The 17113-nt window shown below is 44.9% G+C and overlaps 1 protein-coding gene across 1 annotated transcript in view; it reads left to right on the top strand.

The window, feature by feature from the left end:
• Positions 1-13588, top strand: part of ATPSCKMT (ATP synthase c subunit lysine N-methyltransferase) — a 240033-nt gene extending 226445 nt beyond the window's left edge. The window contains exons 10-12 of the transcript XR_006586322.1: positions 6538-6647; positions 6735-6845; positions 13260-13588. The gene's annotated coding sequence lies outside the window, so the exon portion shown is untranslated. The remainder of the gene's footprint in view (positions 1-6537; positions 6648-6734; positions 6846-13259) is intronic.
• The last annotated feature ends 3525 nt before the right edge of the window (positions 13589-17113 follow it).

Below are 17113 nucleotides of genomic sequence, written 5' to 3' on the forward strand. Positions count from 1 at the left end.
GCAGTTGCAACCGGGGAGACTGGAGAGGACAGGAGCAGAAAGCGAGGTCTGTGGTCCAGATAGCAAGGGACTGGGTCCAAAGGCTTGGGGGTGCACTGGGGAGTCCACATATTGATCACGCTCCAATCTCGGAAACACACAGCGTTTTCTCTGGCTACGTCTGCATCTGACCTGTCAGGTGATGCTGTAGAATTTCGGACAACTCAGCTGATGCACTTCACTTCACAATCATGGTTTCGAACTTCCGGCGACTTCCCAAGACTGCCCACCAAATCTTTCTCTTTTTTTTTCCCGCCATGGAATGTCTGCTCTCCATTCTCTGGGATAACTATTTCATGCCTCAATTTTTCTCCTTAAATCTCCAAGCCTCTCCTCCTTCCCATCCCTTCCACAGCCAGGTCATCAGCTAACTGGATGGAAATAGAAGGAATTAGATGGAAGCATCTTTTTTAAATTTAATTTAATTTTATTTTATTTTGTAATGTTTCTATTTATTTTTGAGACAGAGAGAGACAGAGCATGAGCAGGGGAGGGGCAGAGAGAGAGAGAGACACAGAATCCGAAGCAGGCTCCAGGCTCTGAGCTGTCAGCACAGAGCCTGACGCGGGGCTCGAACTCACGGACCGTGAGATCATGCCCTGAGCCGAAGTCGGACGCTTAACCGACTGAGCCACCCAGACGCCCCTAGGTGGAAGCATCTTAATTTAGCACCATCAAATCTAGGGGCCTACCAGCCCTGGGAGTCCTTGTCCTTTCTCCGTCCCTAGGCCTCTGTTGTCCAGAGGCCACCATTCCTGCTGTTTTCTCAAGGATTTAACTCACTTCGTGTTCCTTTCCTTCCTTCCTTCCTTCCTGCGACTTCAGTTTCTCTCCGCCAGCATATTTTTCACAGCACACAAACAGGCTGTGGTTTTTTCTGATCCACTTAAGTCTTCTTTGACCCTCTCCTGCTTCAGTTAGCGCCCCATCATTCTGCCCCGGTTCACAGCAGACGTCCGCAATCTCGTAAGAATTGTATACACACGCTGTCTCCGTTTGTTTACGATGGCAGAACCTTCTCATCTGGTTTTCACCCACTTCTGTTTTGACTGGCTCTCTTCAAGTTCACCAGTGGTCTCCACATTCCGTTTCATTCTGTCTCTCACTCGAATTGGAACAGAGGAGGACTCCTTTTCTGGAAGACCCTCTCTCACACTTCAGGATTTCTTCTCATCTGGCATCTTTCTTTTTCCCATCTCTTGTTCCTCTGATTCTCCCCAACTGCAAACGTTCGAGGGCCCTACGGCTTACTTTTCATCTCCCTACTCTCTCTGCCCTTGAGAGGTCAGATTTGTTCTGCTGACCTCCACACATCAATCTCTAGCCCAAACGTGTGATGTGAACCTGAGAGCCCTGCATCTGATACATCTGGTCTGTTGGCTCACAGTCTGGTCTCAGAGTTGTCATGTCGTCCTTCCTTTCCATAATCAGTAAATGACACCCCCACCAGCCAGCTGCCCACCGAGGCTGCTTCCCCATCCCCCTCCCTGTGCAAACCATCCATATATCTTGCCATATCCCATATCCCCCACCAGGGTGCATTTGCTTTTCTCCATCTCTCCACTTCTCTTTGTTCCAAACTTCTTTTTTTTTTTTTTAATGTTTATTTATTTTTGAGAGAGAGAGAGAGAGAGAGAGAGAGAGAGAATGAGAATGAGAATGAGTTGGGGAGGGGCAGAGAGAGAGGGAGACACAGAATCCGAAGCAGGCTTCAGGCTCTGAGCTGTCAGCACAGAGCCCAACGCCAGGCTCGAACTCACAAACCGTGAGATCATGACCTGAGCCCAAGTCGGTCACTCAACCGACTGAGCCACCCAGGTGCCCCTATTCCAACTTTCTTGACCTCTCACCTGGGCCACCATAGCAGCGTTATGACTCTGACCCCTTTTCTGTTCTATCTTCTATAAGGTAAAATCCCAGCTCCCGCCATCATGTTCCCCTCTGCCCAGCTTGCTAACTTGTTCTCCTCTGTCTCATGTACACTTACCACTGGCTGTGCTGGGACTCTCCTGCCCTAGGAGCATTGCACACACTCTTCTCCGTCTCTCAGGACTTCTCAACCTTGGCCCTGCTGACACTTGGGACTGCATAATTCTTTGTTGTGGAGGTCTGACATATGTATTCTAGAGTGTTTAGTAGCGTTCCTGGCTTCTTCCAAGTAGACGTCAGTAGCATCCCCCCATGCCAAGTTTGACAACTAAAAATGGCTCCAGACGTTGTCAAAGGTCTCTTAGTTGGCGAAATCTCCCCTTAGTTGGCAAAATCAGCCCCTGCTCTACCCAAAATTACACCCACCCATCATCCCCTAACCTAGGGCCAGCCTTAAAATGACTTAATAACTGCTATAGCATAGACTTCAACCAATCAGAATACATGCTGGCCCCAAGCATCCTTATTTTTGTCTGTAAAATGAAGATACTGATAATCCCCACCTTGTAGGCTTGTCATGAGAGCAGATGAGTTTAAGTGGATAAAGTGCTTATCCCAAGGCCTGCCGTGGAGGGAATGCTCCATAAGCACCCAGTGTTCCTCTTGCCATCCTCATTATAATTGGCTCATTACTAGCCGTGTCCAAAGCAGCCTCCTTGCTCATCTGTTATGCTTCATTGCTGCACTCTGGTTGTTCCTGAAGAACACTCACAGGTCGTAATTAATTTGTAATCATATCTGTTTTCATTTGTGTACTGGTCTATTACCTGACTTCCCTTGTAAATCCTACCAAGGCAGTGCATCAGGGTAGTTCACTGTTGTAGCAAGTAACTTCTACACCTCTGTGATTTCGCACAGTGGAAGATGGTTCACTTTTTCCAAATGTCTGTTCCATGTGACTCTTAGGGGTACAAGCCTTCCAGGTGCCCATTTGGGGTCTCCTCCTTCCCTTGCTGGGGCTCGCTGTGGGATCCTCTGCCTCCATCTGGCAGACAGGGGAGGGAGACAGATGGAGGATTTCACGCGGAAGATTTTCAATGGACCTGGGCTGGGAACACCCGTCGTCACTTCCTGCCCCCATGCCACTGGCTACTGCTCAGTCACATGGCCGCAGAGCTGCAAGGCAGGCTGGGAAACGTAGTCTGGCTGTGCCCAGCAGAGACAGGAAAGAGTGCGGGGAGCGTCGGGTCAGTCTGTTTACCGGCAGGCATTGCATCCGTGGGCTCCGCATCTACAACGGTGCTGGGCACAGAACTCATAACAAAAAATATTGGTGAATGAAATCAGTGAATAAGTGAATATGTTTTAACCCATGTCAGTCTTTCCTGAGCATCCACATTGGAAAGGATTAATTTTTTTTCAGAGGGGCTGTAACATTTATAAACTTTATTATGTGCTGAAAAGCTTGTGGAAGGAGAATTGAGTAGTTTAACACTCTTAGCTTTGCCAGTTAAGAGCCACCTAAACCTTGGGAAGACCACCTCCTTCTCCGTGTAGGGCCTTAGTTTCTCTACCTGCCCAGGGTCTTTCCTGGAGCGGTGAAGTGCTGTCTGTTTTTGTTTCAGATGTGATCACCAGCATAGCCTTGTTTACAAAAGAGACCTGAAATAAATGCTTCTGGATTGATTTTCTGACCAGCGTAGTTCCCTCTGACTGTCATGTTCCTCCGGGTCTGGTCTGCTCTCAGGGAGATACATTAAAAAGAAGGACTCCTGACCAAGACCAGGCAGATTGGAAAGACAAGAATGTTAAAACGCAGGCTGTCTCTCCCCGCCTCCTCCAAGGGCTGGCAACAGCGTGATTCAGGTGTGCGGTTACCATTTCAGAGGGCTGGTCAACCAATATTGTGGTTTATATTGGAATTACAGGAAAGTCCTTGACAAGCTTTTTGTTACAGCTCTGAGATGGTTCGTGCAGAGAGGGTTGCCAAATTCAGCGGAAAAAAAAAATACAGGATGTCTATTGCATGGAACGTACCATAAGTATGCAAAGAATTATTCATTGTTCATCTGAAATTCTAAGCAAACTGGGCACTCTCTATTTTATCTGGTAATCTTATTGGTGTGGACCCTCAGTCTTCAATGTTGGCCTGGCTCTGTCTCCTTCTCTGTCTCCATTCCTGATTAATTTGAACAGTGGCAGAACTGACTGGAAAATTCTAGGATGTGTGAGTTTCCAGAGCAAGTCCCCCTCCTCCCTTATCACATGTGGGTTGGTTACTTGATGATTGACTTCAGTGTTCACCCTATAGCTGCCTACTTCCATTTCAGTGGCTAGCTGGGCAGGTCATGCCATCTTTCTGTATGTTCTAGCTAGTGGGTCATTTACTTTCCAGCCTTAAGTAGAAGGGACTGTCGAGGCACCGGGGTGGCTTAGTTGGTTAAGCGTCCGACTCTTCATTTCAGGTCAGGTCGTGATCTCGTGGTTCAGAGTTCGAGCCCTGCATTGGGCTCTACACTGACAGTGCAGAGCCTGCTTGGGATTCTCCCTCTCTCTCAGTCTCTTTCTGCCCCTCCCCTGCTTTTGCTCATGTGCTCTCTTTCAAATAAACAAATACACTTAAAAAAAAAAAGAAGAGACGGTCTTGGCCTCCCATTCATCTTGCTTTCCACCTGACCAAAATTACTCAGCCAAGTCCCTAATGATTGTATTTCCTTCTCCTCTATTAAAATTGGGGTCAACCTTAACATCTGTGAGCCATGTTTAGATTTAATTAAGATACACTTGGTTTGGTCCACAACCACTTATAAATTTTAATTAAGCTGGATATATATTAAACTGAATTATTTTACAAGAACCAGTGCATTTGATAAGAAATGTAATTATCCGTATTTGAAATGCTACAGTTTTATATTCTGAAATCCCGATTTTAAAAGAAAAGTCATTTTAGGTCAACTTTAGTCTTGAATAAGCATTGATGAATGAGGCCATTTCTGGCTTTGATTTCAATTCATATTAGTCTCCTTCCGTTACTAGAAAATATTCATTCATTCATTCAACAGTGAGGGTCTGTTTAGTACCAGGAACTATGTAAGTCATGATATTGGAAACTCATGTTTTAGATTCATAATGGTCTTCCTTTGGCCTTGCTTTTCATCTTCACAGCCTTCATGAGTTGAGTTAGTTATCCGCTTAGGTATAAGTGGATTATCTTTTCATTACTCACGTACACATGTAACTCTATTAGTATCCAGAAAAACGTTTGGGTAAAAGGTGTCTAAACATCTCACTCAAAGAAGAAAAGATATCCTCTTTCTTTTTTCTTTCCTTTCCTTTCCTTTCCTTTCCTTTCCTTTCCTTTCCTTTCCTTCTTTCTTTTTTTTTTTTTTTAAGTGAAGTCTGTGTCCGTTTAGGGAGGTGAGAGAAGGTTGTATAAGGAAGGGAAGATCTCTGGACTGAATTGTGTTTCCCTGCCCCCACCCACCAATTCATATCCTGAAGCCCCAACCCCCGATGTGACTGCATTTGGAGATAGCACACGCATCAGTTAGGAGGTAATTAAAATTAAATGAGCTGAAATGTGGGGTCTTATGCTGAGAGGATTGGTGGTTTTATAAGAAGTGGAAGAGCCATCAGCCATCTCTCTTTCCCCACAAACACACCCACCAAGGAAAGGCCAGGTGAACATATGGTAAACAAATACCTCTTTGCCAGGAATAGATATCTTACCAAAACCCTACCATGCTGGCACTCTGATCTTGGACTGTGGCCTCTGAAATGGTGACAGATTTCTGCTGTTAAGCCACCCAGTCTGTGGCATTGTGTTATGGTGGCCTGATCTGACTGATATAGCGAGCCTGCATCTAACCCTTTGGATGCATAGAATTTCCATGGGCTTTGGCGTTCCGGCCTGGGAGGTGGGCAGCTCTTTTCTCCAGAGCAGTTTTGCCCTTTACTGTAATAAATCCCATGAAGTCAGCTACTTCCTGTTCCTGAGAACAGCACGGATCCATCTTAGAGTTCATGGGACAGCCCTTGACAGTGGAGCAAAGCTGACCGGCTTGTCCTTGGATTGACCTTGACTTCTTAACATAGCATCTTGACTGATTGAACTTCATAGCCTGGACGCTTGTGATTTACAACACTCAAGTCCTCCACAAATAGATAAATGCAGAATTCAATTTATCAGTTCCTGCAGCTTGCTCCATTCCGTTAGGGGGAGTTTTTCCATTAGAAGAGCTGATCATCCCTTCCTTTTTTGTGTCCCATTGAGTCTCATATGTCAACAGATTTCAGAACATTAAAAAAAAATCTCAAGTTCAGCTTAATATTTGATGTGACTTTTACACTGCTGAGCCGTGTCCCTCCCTAAAAGCATGGTTCTTGTCTTTCCCTTGGAGTCTCACCTTCCGTACCTCTTTGATGCACTAAAAATGCTCTCTGTGGATCAATGGCGAGTACCAGCCCTCCAGACATAGAGCTGTGACAGAAAATCAATGTGCGGTGTGGACAGTTGAGGAGAACCTTAAATAATGCCTTAAAAGGTCTGCACTCTGCAGTCCTCGATCCCAGTGCCCGTAGAGACTGCCAGTAGGGGTCATACCTGCTAACGTGTGTATTCTTTCCTAGTGTGCAGGAGTTTAATAAAACCGGCAGATGAAAACTACAGTCAAGTCACAATTAAAAAGCCTTTGGATATAGATTATTCTGACACCTTTTTTACCCCTCCTGTCCCTATGGTGAGAATATTTAAAAAATACTGAACTTGGCACTTTCCTTAAGTCACGCCGAGACCTAACGCATGCATCTCATTTTCTTTCTAAAAGCCAGCACTTAGCAACTTTCACTTGCTGGCATCGTCTCGTGCCAAGAACAGTGAGGATGCTCCGAGAGACCCAGCGGCTACTTTCTTCTGGTGTCAGATGAGAGGGGAAGGGGTAAGTACCCCCATTTATTAGCTTCTTGTTATAGCATAAAGCATCATAAAACTGCCATCTGTAAAAGGACCTACGAAGGACCTTTAAGCTAAATGTCTGCAATTCCCAAGATACTCCAAAATAACCTGGAACAGCATGGATGCTAATGTATGCCAGATTTGGATTTCTTCTGGTGGAGTATCCCTTGGATAACATCCTCTGAGGTTTTTCTTGAATAAAATTTATGCCCAGAAAACTTTTTAGGGCCCTGTAATTAAAGAAGGATAGGCGGGATAGGAGGGTATACATATCACAATAGTTTTTGTAGCTGTGTTTGTGAAAACAACAACGACAACAAAAACCGCAAGACAGATGAGAAAGCCAAAGGGCACGGATGTGTTACTGAAGCACTGTGGCTAAGAGGACTTCCCTGCCTGGACTGCTTTGCTTGCAGCTACTGAGTGGTGTTATAAAGCTGCCGGAGGTTTGCAGCAATGTGCTATCACAATTCAGTTTACAGGCGTTCAGGGGTGAGAACTAGATGTGAGATGTGCCTGGAGGTGGTGTGCCTATTCAGAATGTGAGAGGGACATGGAAGATGGAGCAGAGGAGGAGATGTAGGCCTTTGGCCACAAGGAGGAGAGAGAGTGTGGCTTATGGCAGGGAGAGAGGGCTCTGAGAGCAGGTGGCTCTTTGTTAGCATTAGTTGAAAAGAGACGAGAGCCGTGACGAAATGTTTTTCCAGTTGAGAAATCAGCCTCAGCCACAAACGTTTATGACTCGTAATGATTTAAGAAGGGAAGAGCCTCAGGTCACACGGGACTTTGAAGACAGACCTTCTGATGTTTTTTCTAGCACACGATGGCCCAATTTAAGCTCTAGAGCTGCTCTGATCAACATGGCAGCCACTGGCCGCTTGTGGCTAGTGTAAATTGTGTCAAATACACGTTGGATTTCAAAGATGTAATCAGAAAAAAGTACTACACTTCTCAGCAATTCTTAAAAATATTGATTATAGGGGCACCCAGTGGCTCTGTCGGTTATGCGTCGACTCTTGATTTTGGCTCAGGTCATGATCTCACGGTCATGAGTCTGAGCCCCGCATCCGGCTCTGCACTGACAGCACAGAGCCTGCTTGGGATTCTCTCTCTCCCTCTTTCTCTGTCCCTCCCCTGCTCACATTCTCTCCTGTCTCTCGAAATAACTAAATAAACATTTAGAAAAATATTGATTACATGTTGTAATGATATTTTGAATATATTGGGTTAATAAAGTTTTTATACAATTATTAAAATTAATTTCAATAACAACCTTCTGGTTATAAGATGAAGTAAATCATGGAATGGAATGTGCAGCATGGTGACTACTTAATGACAGCGTGTTGCATGTTTGGAAGTTGCAAAGAGAGTAGATCTTAAGAGCCCTCATCATAAAGAAAAGAGCTGTAACCCTGCATGGTGAGTGATGTTAACTACATTTACACTGGTGATCACTGTCACAGTATATACGAATACCAAATCATTATATTGTTGACCTGAAACTCACATAACATTCTCAGTAAGAAAATTAATTTCACCATTTTTTTTTTCACTTTAAAATGTGTGGGGTTGGGGCGCCTGGGTGGCTCAGTCAGTTGAGCGTCTGACTTCAGCTCAGGTCATGATCTCGAGATTCATGAGTCTGAGCCCCCTGTTGGGCTCTGTGCCGACAGCTCAGAGCCTAGAGCCTGCTTCGGATTCTGTGTCTCCCTCTCTCCCTCTGTCTCTCTCCTGCTCACTCTCTCTCTCTCTCTCTCAAAAGTAAATAAAAACATTAATAAAAATTGAAACGTGTGGGTACTAGAAAACTTAACATTTTTACCTGTGTTTACATTATAATTTGCTGGACAGCACTGCTCTGGGTTATAGAAACAGATTAGGTTGAATCTCTCATATACGTGATTATGCTTTCTTTAAGACATTTGGAAGTTCCCCACTTTAAAAAACAAGTATCCCTAATTTTGTGAATTTCCTCTTTATGCAACCTAGTTCCAGAGGGCTCACCAAGCATGTCACCCCATTGATCAAACCCCCATTTGTCAATGTCCCCCTTAAAAATATGCTGTATATGGGGTGCCTGGGTGGCTCAGGGGGTTAAGCGTCCGACTTTGGCTCAGGTCGTGATCTTGTGGTCCGTGGGTTCGAGCCCCGCATCGGGCTCTGTGCTGACAGCTCAGAGCCTGGAGCCTGCTTCGGATTCTGTGTCTCCCTCTCTCTCTGCCCCTCCCTGCTCACGCTCTGCCTCTCTCTCTGTCTCTCAAAAATAAATAAATGTTAAAAAAGAAAAAAAAGAAAAAAAACGCTGTCTGCAATTGCATGTAATAATGGCTGACTGTGGTTTAGAAAGGGCGCAGAAGTAGAGTATGAGGGCTGGAATCTGCATGACACGGTCCGAGATTGCTCGTAGCCTAATGCTAACAGTTCGCAGTCTTTTCAGGGTGACTTCCCTGTGAGGTGGGCTGAGGTCTGACTCGGATCTGACCCTCTAGCAATAGGACGGCGCCCAGGTGGATGGGAGCAAGAATCACAGCCCTCCAGGCCCGGTACTCATCCCTCCCTGCCCCGTGCTCCTGGAGATCCGCAGAATCCCGCCTTCTAACAGCAGTCTGACTTGGAGACGCAGTTGGATGCTCTCCCATCTACCCCCGGGAGAGACGATTAGTGTAAATACTTGCCCTGGTTATGTAAACAAGAGACGCTGCGTTTTTAACCGCCGAGCTTTTGGAATTTGGAACTCAGGTGCCTCTGAAGCCACACAAGGCAAGTTCCATCGTCCCTGTTCTCTGGGCTTCTGATTGCTTGACATCCCATGTAAGCTGACTGATTGCTCCCGACTCACCCTAAGCCATCCTTGATCTGTAGTAGGTGATATCGATGTGTTTTAGGCGGATAGAAAATCCAGGCTCTCAAAATGTCCCAGAGGCTCCTGTTTGCTTATTCGAGGTGGCTGGTGAAGGGGCGATGAGCAGGACTGGAGAACTGGCTCTGAATGCACGAAAGTCCAGCCGCGCTGCCCCCCAGTTGCATCCAACACCCTCTGTTGACTGAAAGCTAGGAGGATGGGAGCAGGAAGGGAGGGGGCTGGCGCATGAGAGGGTGGGAAAGAAAGGAGAGAAGTTTTCTTCTGAAGGAGGGATTTATAGAACAACGTTCTCTCTGTTCCCCCTGGGACCACTTCTCACCGAAATCACCTGTTCAGTCTTGGGAATTTTTTGCAAAACTGAAAAGTTTCATTTGACCAATTGAGGGTTTTTTGGTGTGTGTATGTTTTCATCATTTTAGCAAGATAAAGCTAATCTCTTTAAACCTTTATTTAGAGAAAAGCCTTGAAATCGGGTATATGCAGAATTGAGAGCTTACCCCCAGGAAATAACGCCCTAATCTCTCATGGGTCACCATTCAGAATCGTGCAAATATTCTGCCGGTTGAGTTCTCCCAGCTGAGTGCCCAAAAGATGTCTCTATTTGGTGCACCACCTTGGGGCTCCCCTGCTTCTCTTGTGAGGGCCCCCTCCGCCCGTCTGGGCCACCGTTGCGCGGATTACACTTCTCCTTCTATGCTTCTCCCTCCACCTGTACCATCTTAGCCAACCGCGCACAGCCTTCACAGAGGCCTTGTGGGAACCTCGTGGTGAAAGGTGCTTTGTAACAAATAATACCACATAAATGGAAGATCATTATTACTAGATTAGCTTCTCTCTCCCAGACTAATCATTTCAGTCTCGCAAAATGAACCGCATTAGCCATCTGCTGGCCCAATTACCTAAATGATTCAAATTCTTTGAAACCTGGTCACACAGCTCCTCGTTCTTCCCAACTCCCATTTGAGTGCTGCCAGCAGATTTTAGAGCTCCGGTGTCCTCGTCAGAGTCACTTAGCTTTACGGTGAGTAATGGCAGTCCTCAAGGTAGGCCGGTGACCCCCTGGCAGCTGAAGGCGGTGGCCATCTTGCTTCAGCGTCCAATCTACCACTTGCCTTGTTTTTAACATACTAGTTTTTGTTTTTGTTTTTGTTTTTGTTTTTCTGTATCACCTTCCTCTTAAAAGCGTGCATGGAGTCTTTTTGGAAAATCAAAGAAAGTGGAATGATGCCTGCCTTCTATATTTTTTTCTTTCTTTCTTTTTTAAAATTTTTTAACGTTTATTTATTTTTGAGATAGACACAGAGCATGAACAGGGCAGGGGCAGGGAGAGAGGGAGACACAGAATCTGAAACAGGCTCCAGGCTCTGAGCTGTCAGCACAGAGCCCGACGCGGGGCTCGAACTCACGGACCGCGAGATCATGACCCGAGCCGAAGTCAGCCGCTTAACCGACTGAGCCACCCAGGCGCCCCTATTTTCCTTTATTAACTTGGTTTTGGTGGATAATTTTTGGCCTCTTGGCCATACTGTCTAAAAACTAAATTCTAGAAAGTTAGTTGAGGATGATCTGTTTTACTTTTACACTCTTGGTTTTCTTTTGGTTTGCCCAGTTTTTTTCCATGTTATTTATTGTACTGTCTTTAAAAATGACTCTCTTTCCAGATTACCTCTCTAACAAAACTTGAAATTTGTGTTCTAAAGTTCCATGATTTGTTTAATTTACTGGTTTGTGTGTGTGTGTGTGTATATATATATATATATATATATATATATATATATATGGTTTAAATCAATTGAGTTAATCTCGACATTGGAAGTTGAAGCCTGGAATCATGGTGTAACCAAGGGAACCCCCGCTCTTAGCACAGGACATATGCAGGTGCAAATGGCACCAAGTTCATTGGTATTGGCTTTTCCGGCAGCCACGAATTTCACACATTGACGTTGCCAGGGACTCTCTCTATCCTGCAGCTATTCTGTTTCTCACTCTGCTTTACTTCTTAATATAAAATTTTGATTTGAAATCAAAGTAAAGCCAATCGTTTATGACCCATGCTATATGGCAGTTATAGGTTTAATACCTGTGGAAGATACATACACACACACATGCGCACACACACACACACAAATACATACGACTGCATGTTCTAGTCCCATAGTCAAATAACAGTGAAAACCTTAAAGATCAGTTAAAGGTATCAAAACTCTTTATTATTAATTGGAGTATTGGTTGTGCAAACAGTAAGTACCACAAGAAATCTGAGAAGAGAGAGGTCACTTAAAAATATTTTTTTTAATCTTTATTTATTTTTGAGAGAGAGAGACAGAGTGTGAGCAGGGGAGGAGCAGCGAGAGAGGGAGACACAGAATCCGAAGCAGCTCCAGGCTCCGAGCTGTCAGCACAGAGCCTGATGTGGGACTTGAACCCACGAACTGCGAGATCATGACCTGAGCCAAAGTTGGACGCTCAACTGACTGAGCCACCCAGGCGCCCCGAGGTCACTTTTAAAGAATTAATTTTTGGGGGAGCCTGGGTGGCTCAGTCAGTCTGACTTCAGCTCAGGTCATGATCTCACGGTTCATGAGTTCAAGCCCCGCATCCGGCTCTGTGCTGACAGCTCAGAGCCTGGAGCCTGCTTCAGATTCTGTGTCTCCCCTGCTCTCTGCCCCTCCCCCGCTCACACTCTGTCTCTCTTTCTGTCTCTCAAAAATAAAAATAAAACATTAAAACAATTTTTTAAAAATTAATTTTTCAAAATGAAAATGTGGGTTTTTTTTTTAATGCTCACAGACATAATATATTCTCATAAACAGAATGTAAAGATATACACAGAAATTACAGCTACTGACAATTTAGAATACAGACCTCTGGGTTTTTTCTTCTATTATAGTTTATTAGTTATTGTTTGCTTTATACGAAACCATCCCCAAACTCAGTAGCTTGAAATACCAACCATTTCTTTAGCTCATGATTCTTCAGGTCGGCAATTTGTACTGAGTTCAGCCGGGCAGTTCTGACAGTCAGGTCTCACGTGACCTCACAGTCAACTGATGGACTGGCCTTGACCAGCACAGGGAGGACATCTGGGGCCTTTTTGCAGTGACTCCTTCTTACTCCGGCAGCCTCGCCTGGGCTGGCTCACACGGCGTCCTCAGGTTTCAAGAGCTGCGGAAAGGCAAACTGCCTGCGGACACTTTCCAGGTCCTTGCTTACGTCACATTTACCGCTGTCGCACTGGTCAAAACCAAGTTAAATGGGTACCTAGTGTCACTGTGACAGGGACCGTGGAAGAGCAACGGATACAGGGAGGCCTGAGCGGATCGGACATACTGCGATCAAGCCACCACAACTAAACCTACCTTGTCGTGATATTTTAACAAAATGAGATTCTGTTATACGTGCTATGTTGGTCAGGGTTCTCTAACCAATAGGCTGTATCTATATCTCTGTCTACGTATGGAGAGATAGCTACAGATACATCAATATAGATAGATACACAGATACAGATCTATTATAAGGAATTGTCTCGTGCAGCTATGGAGTTTGGCAAGTCTCGAGACCTGCAGGATGAGTCGGCAAGCTGGAGACCCCGGAGAGCTGACGGTTTAGTTCCAGAGTGAGTCTGAAGACCTGAGAATCACCACGGCCGCTGATACAGCTCCAGGCTGAAGGCTGGCAGGCTAGAAAGCAGGAAGAGCTCATGTTTCAGTTTGAGTCTGAAGGCAAGAAAAACATCAGCGTCTCAGTCTGAAGGCAGGCGGGTGGGAAGAATTTCCTCTTACCAGAGGACGTTCAGCTTTTTTGTGCTATCTAGGTCTTCAACTGATTAAATGGGGCCCACCCACATTAAGGATGGCAATCAGCTTTCCTGGATCCCTTGATTTAAATGTTTTTCTCATCTGAAATAACACAAAACAAAACCCACTTTCACAGACTCAGAAACATGCGAAATAAGGTTTGACCAAATATTTGGGCACTCCATGGCCCACTTAAGTTGACACGTAAAATTAACCATTATGCATGGTTTTGTTTTTGTCTCTGTTTGAGTTTAAATATATGTCATGGACATTTTTTCATGTCAGTAAATAGAGATGATGACCATCTTCTTTTTTAAGTTTACTTATTTTTGAGAGAGAGAGAGAGAGAGAGAGAGAGAATCTCAAGCAGGCTCTGCACTGTCAGCGCAGAGCCTGACAGGGGGCCTGAACCGATGAACTGTGAGATCATGACCTGGGCCAAAATCGGATGCTTAACTGACCGAGCCACCCAGGTGCCCCTAAGGATGGCCCTTGTGCGAGTGCCCCTGATCATCTCTGATGGCTGCATAGCATATTACTATTTGACGTACATCACTTATTTCCATTTTCTTGACAAACGCTTGGGTTATTTTTTACACTTCACTACTATATTCGTGTAACGAGGTTTGATTCGTATCGCTAAATTGTCCGCTAAATAATTTGTACACTCTCGGCAGCAAGCATAGGATTGACTGTAACACCTTCAGCAACACTAAATGTCTATTCTTTCGGCAAATACATATTCAGCATCTACCATGTGCTAAACACTGTGCAAGGAGCGAGGTATGCAGTAGTGAGCAGAACAGGCTAGGTCCCTGCCCTCAGGAGGCATCCATTCTACGGGGAGAGACCCACAGGAAACAAACAAAAACATAGCCTGGTAAGGTGACCACAGCACGTGATAGGCGAGTGAAGGAAGTAAATGGTGTAACATTATATAAGCATAGAGCGGTAGAGGGGACTGCTGTAGACAGGGCTATCTAAAAGATAGAAGGAGAATTCACTTCAGTCTTGAGGCAGAAAAGAGGATACTATGAAGGTGGGGTTTGCACCGGATCTTGAAGTACACAAGATGGAAATGGGTCGGACGTTTGGTATGAAGTGTTATGGAGATTTTGCATGACCCAGATTGTCACAACCCAGGAGCCACTGGAGGGAAGTGGGCCAATCAGTTTCTTAAACCAACTTTGGAGGACTCGGGTGGGTGTTGTCTCCAGTTCACACTGAACGCCAAGCCGTCTGAGATGTGCAGGTTGAAGTAACAGAACCTGAGTGTACCACTTCTTTCTTTTTCCAATGCCACTTAATAACTTGGTTTGACTGGTCTGAATTTGGGTATTAATAAAGCCAAATTTTCAGGGCGCCCGAGTGGTTCAGTCAGTTAAGCGTCCAACTTCAGCTCACGTCATGCTCTCATGGTTTATGAGGTCGAGCCCTGCATCGGGTTCTCAGCTGTCATCACAGAGCCCTCCTCGGATCCTCTGTTCCCCGCTCTGTCCCTAGCCCCCTCACACTCTCTCTGTCTCTCAAAATAAATAAACATTAGGGGCGCCTGGGTGGCGCAGTCGGTTAAGCGTCCGACTTCAGCCAGGTCACGATCTCGCGGTCCGGGAGTTCGAGCCCCGCGTCGGGCTCTGGGCTGATGGCTCGGAGCCTGGAGCCTGTTTCCAATTCTGTGTCTCCTTCTCTCTCTGCCCCTCCCCCGTTCACGCTCTGTCTCTCTCTGTCCCAAAAATAAATAAACGTTGGAAAAAAAAAATTAAAAAAAAAAAATAAATAAATAAACATTAAAAAAAATAAAGCCAAATTTTCTAGGTGGTGACTTTATTTCTTAGTTCATTTCTTAGCTTATTTCTTAGAACAACAGAGGTCACAGTAGTCTCTCTCAAAGGATAGAGATGGATGTTTGGTTACAGCTCTCCCACCACAGACCTCAGGGCTACATTGCTTAATGTCATGCATGGTGTTTGTAATCACCTGAGGTTTCATCTTTCAAACAACTGTTTTTCAAAAACCTGTTCCTGCAATTAAGCTGCAGTACCACCAGGAGGCAGTATTGGGATGCACCCGAGGGCAGGATATAAGAAATTGGCCGTTCGTTATATTATAAAAGCTAATCTTACTTTTCAAATTTGAATTTAGCATTAACCTGCCAAATGTGTAATTACTCTAGAGTGTCTTTGTAAAATAAATAGAAGCCTAAGCTGCAATTTGGTGGCTATTTTTCTTATTATCCATGTGCTTTATAGAGATTGTGATTAAAATGCCTTTTGTAATTCACCATGAATATTGCACAGTAAAAGCCCAACGAGCGCTCATAGCAGACCTGCATTTCAAATTGCCGGTGGCCTCAGGCTGGCCAAGGCCGGTGTTGACGTGGATGCTTGGGACACGTCTGCTTATCTGCATCAAGTTTGGGTTTTTCAAGTAGCAAAACCCAGAAGGAAAAATAAATCTGTAGTACACCTTTCCTGACAAATGTGAAGTCCTTAGAAATTTCCCAATTACAAGTTTTCTGAATTTACCTGTTTATTTTGTTATGTTTTTACAACAGCTCCTGGCTCATTTTCACCTTCTGGTATCCCCTTGGTTGTTTCTCTTCTTTAACTACACCCGAGCATAACCTGATCTGCATTGATGCTCGTTTACTTTTCCAATAAGCTGCAACAAGAGCTTAATATAGAAACATAGGATAGTCAGATTACTTTTAAAAACCGTTTTGTTAAGTTTCTCAGGATCCACGTAAGAGTGAAAACATATGGTATCTGTCCTTCTCTGGATGACTTAGTTCACTTAGCATCACCCTCTCCAGTTCCATCCACGTTGCCACAAAAGGCCAGATTTCATTCTTTCTCATTGCCAAGTAGTATTCCATTGTGTATATCAACCACAATTTCTTTACCATTCATCAGTTGATGGACATTTTGGCTCTTTCCATAATTTGGCTACTGTTGAAAGTGCTGCTATAAACATTGGGATACAAGTGCCCCTATGCTTCAGCACTCCTTTATCCCTTGGGTAAATTCCTAGTGGTGCTACCTGAGAAACTTAACAGAAGACCATGGGGGAGGGGAAGGGGAAAAAAAAAGTTAGGGAGGGAGGCAAACCATAAGAGACTCTTAAAAACTGAGAACAAACTGAGGGTTGATGGGGGGTGGGAGGGAGGGGAAAGTGGGCGATGGGAGTTGAGGAGGGCACCTGTTGGGATGAGCGCTGGGTGTTGTATGGAAACCAACTCGATAATAAATTTCATATTTTAAAAAATAAATTTAAAAAATAACCGTTTTGTTCAGAGATTACTAGATCTCTTATGTAGAGCAGACCATTTGAACAAAATTAAAGTCTTGAGAAAGAGGTTAAAACTGGATTTTACTACAATCCTTTCAAAGAGTCAGTATCACCAACTGACTCTCCTGAACCTCCAGTGTGTTTTGAGCTGATGGCAGGAAGCTGGGGTTCAAGGAGAGTCTTGGCAGCGAGAAGAGGGTTTGTCAGAACAATGAGAAGGTTGGGGCTGGGTTGCCAGCACCAGTGGGATCACTTGGGCCAAGGGCAGCAAAGACAGAGGGCGCCGGTGGGGCCGGTTGGGTA

This window comes from Felis catus, chromosome A1 (genome assembly GCF_018350175.1).
Source record: "Felis catus isolate Fca126 chromosome A1, F.catus_Fca126_mat1.0, whole genome shotgun sequence".
NCBI lineage: Eukaryota > Metazoa > Chordata > Mammalia > Carnivora > Felidae > Felis > Felis catus.